Source organism: Coregonus clupeaformis, unplaced genomic scaffold, assembly GCF_020615455.1.
Source record: "Coregonus clupeaformis isolate EN_2021a unplaced genomic scaffold, ASM2061545v1 scaf6217, whole genome shotgun sequence".
NCBI lineage: Eukaryota > Metazoa > Chordata > Actinopteri > Salmoniformes > Salmonidae > Coregonus > Coregonus clupeaformis.
Window position 1 is genome coordinate 6,431 of NW_025539671.1, and position 5,508 is coordinate 11,938.

General features: G+C 42.0%; 1 pseudogene; it reads left to right on the top strand.

Annotated features, from left to right (window-relative positions):
• The first annotated feature begins 1,579 nt into the window (after positions 1–1,579).
• On the top strand, positions 1,580–5,437 carry LOC123490989 (annotated as a pseudogene).
• Positions 5,438–5,508: the final 71 nt, after the last annotated feature.

Sequence of the window (5,508 nt, forward strand, 5' to 3'; positions counted from 1 at the left end):
AGGAAGGAGGCATATAGCAGGGGAAGGTGGGTGTGTAACAAGGAAGTAACGTCCCATGCTCTGGTTAGATAAACCAGTTTAGCGCCTGACACTAACAACAAACAAATGAGTCTCCAAATGATTTGTTAATTCAATGGTACCTTATAACATCTCTCTTAGTGCACCATGGCTGTATTCATTAGGTACCATATGGAAGAAAACTGACTGAAACATGGAGGGACTACATGGACCAATAAGAAATGTCATTTTGTTTTCTGTTGCAAAACATTTTAAAACATTTACAGTTGTGTTCCCTAATGAATACAACCCAGGACGGCTTGTGTAATATTGACTAGGCGTAAGTTCAGATGCTCAGGTGACTCGCCCACCCTCTAGATCATATGACCGTCATGTCACAGATGTTGCTATTAGCACTCGTGATCTGTTTCATTCCTAAACCATTACAGGCTTTACTCACTTCCCTCCTTCAACAATGGTCATTTAGACACCAAGCCACAAAATACAGTACTTACAGTTGGGGGACTTTGAGATACCAATCAAGTTCATTTACACAATCAAAATCATTGGTTTTATTAGTTTGTGGCACCAGCTCATTTTTTTTAGGGAAACAGATAAAATAGCACCTGCCTTAACAGTACATCCAAAGTGGATTCTGCTGAGGGGAGGACGGCTCATAATAATGGCTGGAACGGCGCGAATGGAATGGAATCAAACACATGGTTTCCATGTATTTGATACCATTGCACTGATACCGCTCCAGCCATTACCACGAGCCCGTCCTCCTCAATTAAGGTGCCACCAACCTCCTGTGATCCAAACAAGTATTCATAGAAACGTCTTTTTGTAGAAACGTACCTATCACAACATAAAAAAACATATAAAATGCCATCTTTAAACACACCCAATAGAGACCAAAAGCTATATCCTGAAGTTATATTGCTCAGGTAATATACAATCACATTACGCATTATTTTATGGCTCTTATCAAGTTTAGATAAAATCCTTTACAATTCATTATCAAATGCTGCATTCGTAACCAAATTGGAGGTTGGAATTTACCAGTTGTGAAGTCGTACATACTGTGCTTTGAACTCGTTGAGAAACGCTGATTGGCTAATGGCCAACAAGCTACGTAAAACTATAAACTAAAAGTACAGCTATCATGCTTGTAAACACATTTTAGTGTCCAAAAACCATATTCATATATTTATTTTATAAATACCTTTTGTTGTTGCATTTAATTGCCGAAAATGCTGTTATCGAGGTAATTTCCTAAGTGGGTGCTCAGGATGATAGGACGAAGTTTCCCACTAGTAATTACCAGTTGAGGGCCGTTCAAGTGGATTTGTCTCAGTTGTATGTGGTAAATTCCACTTCCCACTTGGTTACAAACACAGCATTAGCCTGGCCTATGGAAACGTACTGTACTTTGTTCTAGTAGGAAGGGGGTTTCTGGGCCTCTCTGGTGAAAAGAAAAACCTGGATCCAGTGCTGGCCCTAGGATCTGGAGCCTCAGTATCGTACTGTTTATAAGGAAGCGACTAAGCGCTCTTGCAGCAGTCAGTCTGCTTATTGGGTGTGTGAGTGAGCGTGTGGAACATCTGGAAGCATGAGGACCTTCGTGTTGTTGATGTGCCTTGCAGTGGGCTGTCTGGCTCAGGCACCTCATCCATGCAGTAAGTAAAAGAGAGAGAGAGAGAGAGAGAGAGCAATTGTATTGTAAATTGAGTAGTAAACCTAAGAGCAGCACTGTTATGAATGCCTGCCTCCAGTCAAAGATTTCCTACTGCGTACAGTATAACCTTGATTTAACACCTGTACTGTACAGTACTTGTATTGTAGGCAGAGCAGAGTGGGAAAAGTCGTGATGGCAATTTTGGGTAGATGTTTCTTCTATGTTTATAGTGTGTAGTCCACTTTATGGCTAAATTGTCCATTTAACACAAGAAAATTGATAAATAATTAACTTATAAAACACCCCTCCCTCTCTCAGGGTCTCCCCCTCTTCTGACCGGAGCCCTCTCTGTGGTAAGTCTGGTTTGTTTCTCCACAGTAGACGGGAATACATGGCTATGGGGTTCCCATGATAATAATACCAAAAGGAATATTTTGACATATAAATCTGGCTATAAATATTAAAAATATATTGATATGGTCCTCTGTAGCTCAACTGGTAGAGCACGGCGCTTGTAACGCCAAGGTAGTGGGTTCGATCCCGGGACCACCCATACACAAAAATGTATGCACGCATGACTGTAAGTCGCTTTGGATAAAAGCGTCTGCTAAATGGCATATTAATTTAATTATTAATTATATTATTAATGATATCCTGCCTTGTAAAATTACAAAATAAAAAAATACTAATTTGGTCACAAAAAAGAAAACCAAATAAAAAGGAAAGCAAATGCTGTATTGATATGGCTATTATTATATACTCTGCTATAATAATGATATACTCTGCTATAATGATATACTCTGCTATAATAATGATATACTCTGCTATAACAATCCCTTTCACACTCCTGTCCTTTCAGGCAAATGAGAAGTTTTATGCAAATTCCAAATACACCTATGACGCGATGGGCAAGCGTATCCGCTTCAAGGAGATTGGTTCTTATGAGAACAAGACATTTGGCATTGATGCCCTTTTGCTCTTCAGAGAGGTAACAAACACTTATTCACAACAATGACAACCATGTATTCACAATGACAACCATGCATTCACAATGACAACCATTTATTTGACATACCGGTACACAAAAATCACAGTCATGCTAGGGCTGTCAAACGATAAAATGTTTTTAATTGAGTTAAACGCGTACCCATGATGAAAATTACAGGCCTCTCTCATCTTTTTAAGTGGGAGAACTTGCACAATTGGTGGCTGACTAAATACTTGTTTTCCCCACTGTGTATATATATATATGAAACATTCTATTGGTTGCAAGAATTTTGTATAATGACAATTGAAAAACTATGTTTTGAATCCAGCGTCGTTTTGTGTATCAGTTCATAAACCACGTGCCATGGAATTGGTACATCCAAAATCTCTTCCTAACTACACTGCTCAAAAAATAAAGGGGAACACTTAAACAACACAATGTAACTCCAAGTCAATCACACTTCTGTGAAATTAAACTGTCCACTTAGGAAGCAACACTGATTGACAATAAATTCCACATGCTGTTGTGCAAATGGAATAGACAACAGGTGGAAATTATATGCAATTAGCAAGACACCCCCAATAAAGGACTGGTTTTGCAGGTGGTGACCACAGACCACTTCTCAGTTCCTATGCTTCCTGGCTGATGTTTTGGTCACTTTTGAATGCTGGCGGTGCTTTCACTCTAGTGGTAGCATGAGACGAAGTCTACAACCTACACAAGTGGCTCAGGTAGTGCAGCTCATCCAGGATGGCACATCAATGCGAGCTGTGGCAAGAAGGTTTGCTGTGTCCGTCAGCGTAGTGTCCAGAGCATGGAGGCGCTACCAGGAGACAGGCCAGTACATCAGGAGACGTGAGAGGAGGCCGTGGGAGGGCAACAACCCAGCAGCAGGACTGCTACCTCCGCCTTTGTGCAAGGAGGAGCAGGAGGAGCACTGCCAGAGCACTGCAAAATGACCTCCAGCAGGCCACAAATGTGCATGTGTCTGCTCAAACGGTCAGAAACAGACTCATGAGGGTGGTATGAGGGCCCGACGTCCACAGGTGGGGGTTGTGCTTACAGCCCAACACCGTGCAGGACGTTTGGCATTTGCCGGAGAACACTGGCGCCCTGTGCTCTTCACAGATGAAAGCAGGTTCACACTGAGCACGTGACAGACGTGACAGAGTCTGGAGACGCCGTGAGAACGTTCTGCTGCCTGCAACATCCTCCAGCATGACCGGTTTGGCGGTGGGTCAGTCATGGTGTGGGTGGCATTTCTTTGGGGGGCCGCACAGCCCTCCATGTGCTCGCCAGAGGTAGCCTGACTGCCATTAGGTATCGAGATGAGATCCTCAGACCCCTTGTGAGACCATATGCTGGTGCGGTTGGCCTGGGTTCCTCCTAATGCAAGATAATGCTAGACCTCATGTGGCTGGAGTGTGTCAGCAGTTTCTGCAAGAGGAAGGCATTGATGCTATGGACTGGTCCGCCCGTTCCCCAGACCTGAATCCAACTGAGTACATCTGGGGACATGTCTCGCTCCATCCACCAACGCCACGTTGCACCACAGACTGTCCAGGAGTTGGCAGATGCTTTAGTCCAGGTCTGGGAGGAGATCCCCTCAGGAGACCATCCGCCACCTCATCAGGAGCATGCCTAGGCGTTGTAGGGAGGTCATACAGGCACATGGAGGCCACACACACTACTGAGCCTCATTTTGACTTGTTTTAAGGACATTACATCAAAGTTGGATCAGCCTGTAGTGTGGTTTTCCACTTTAATTTTGAGGGTGACTCCAAATCCAGACCTCCATGGGTTGATCCATTTGATTTCCATTGATAATTTTTGTGTGATTTTGTTGTCAGCACATTCAACTATGTAAAGAAAAAAGTATTTAATAAGATTATTTCATTCATTCAGATCTAGGGATGTGTTATTTTAGTGTTCCCTTTATTTTTTTGAGCAGTGTATTTTGAAATCTGGTTAAATTGAGAAAGCACACTTTCTTTAACCTCAATGTCAACTTGTTTTTACATGGCACTGTAGATTTTAGCTGTATAGGTTATGTATTTTGGATGTTTTCAGTGTATTTTCAACGCTTTCAGACAATATTATTAACATTAAAATATAGTACTAAAATTGCAAAAGTGAACTCAAGTTAACCGATTAACTCTGACAGCCCTAAGTCAGCACCTTCCATCAGTTTATAATTTAAACAAAGACAACGATGCATTGTTAGAAGAAAATTCTAAAACGTCCTACAAATCAGCTTTTCCTCCAACTTCTTCCAGGGTGTCATGTATATGATTAACCACAGGAACAAAACCTGTACCTCGAAGGAGAGGCTGAAGAGGGAGGACTTCCACCCATGGAGATCCCTGCCGATGCTGCTCTGCTGGGCCAGGTGATCTTAGGGAGCTCCTCTGGTCCAGGACAAGGTCTGCTGGTCAACACCTGGTATGGAGAAGTTGCAACCCCAAGTGGTAAGAAAAAGGACACGGTTTGTTAAATGTTTTTTTATTTTATTCGTGGCCTTCCTCTCTCCGAGGAATACCAAGAAAAATTCCTTAGCAACTATTTGTTGCATGGCATCAGTTTTGGGATTCTGTTCTCAAGTCACATTTCTGCTCCCTGACTTAGCCTTTCTGACTGTGGATCAATTTCATCTCCAGGTAAAGACAAATGGATGAGTACCTTCACTGAGTTTGGGTGCATACCTGTCAGCTCTACATACTACACAGACAAGACCGGCTGGACGCTTACAACGTTAGTGTGTATATTATTGGGCAGTGAATTAAATATGACAGTTTTGTGTATATATATATATATATATATATATATATATATATATATATACACA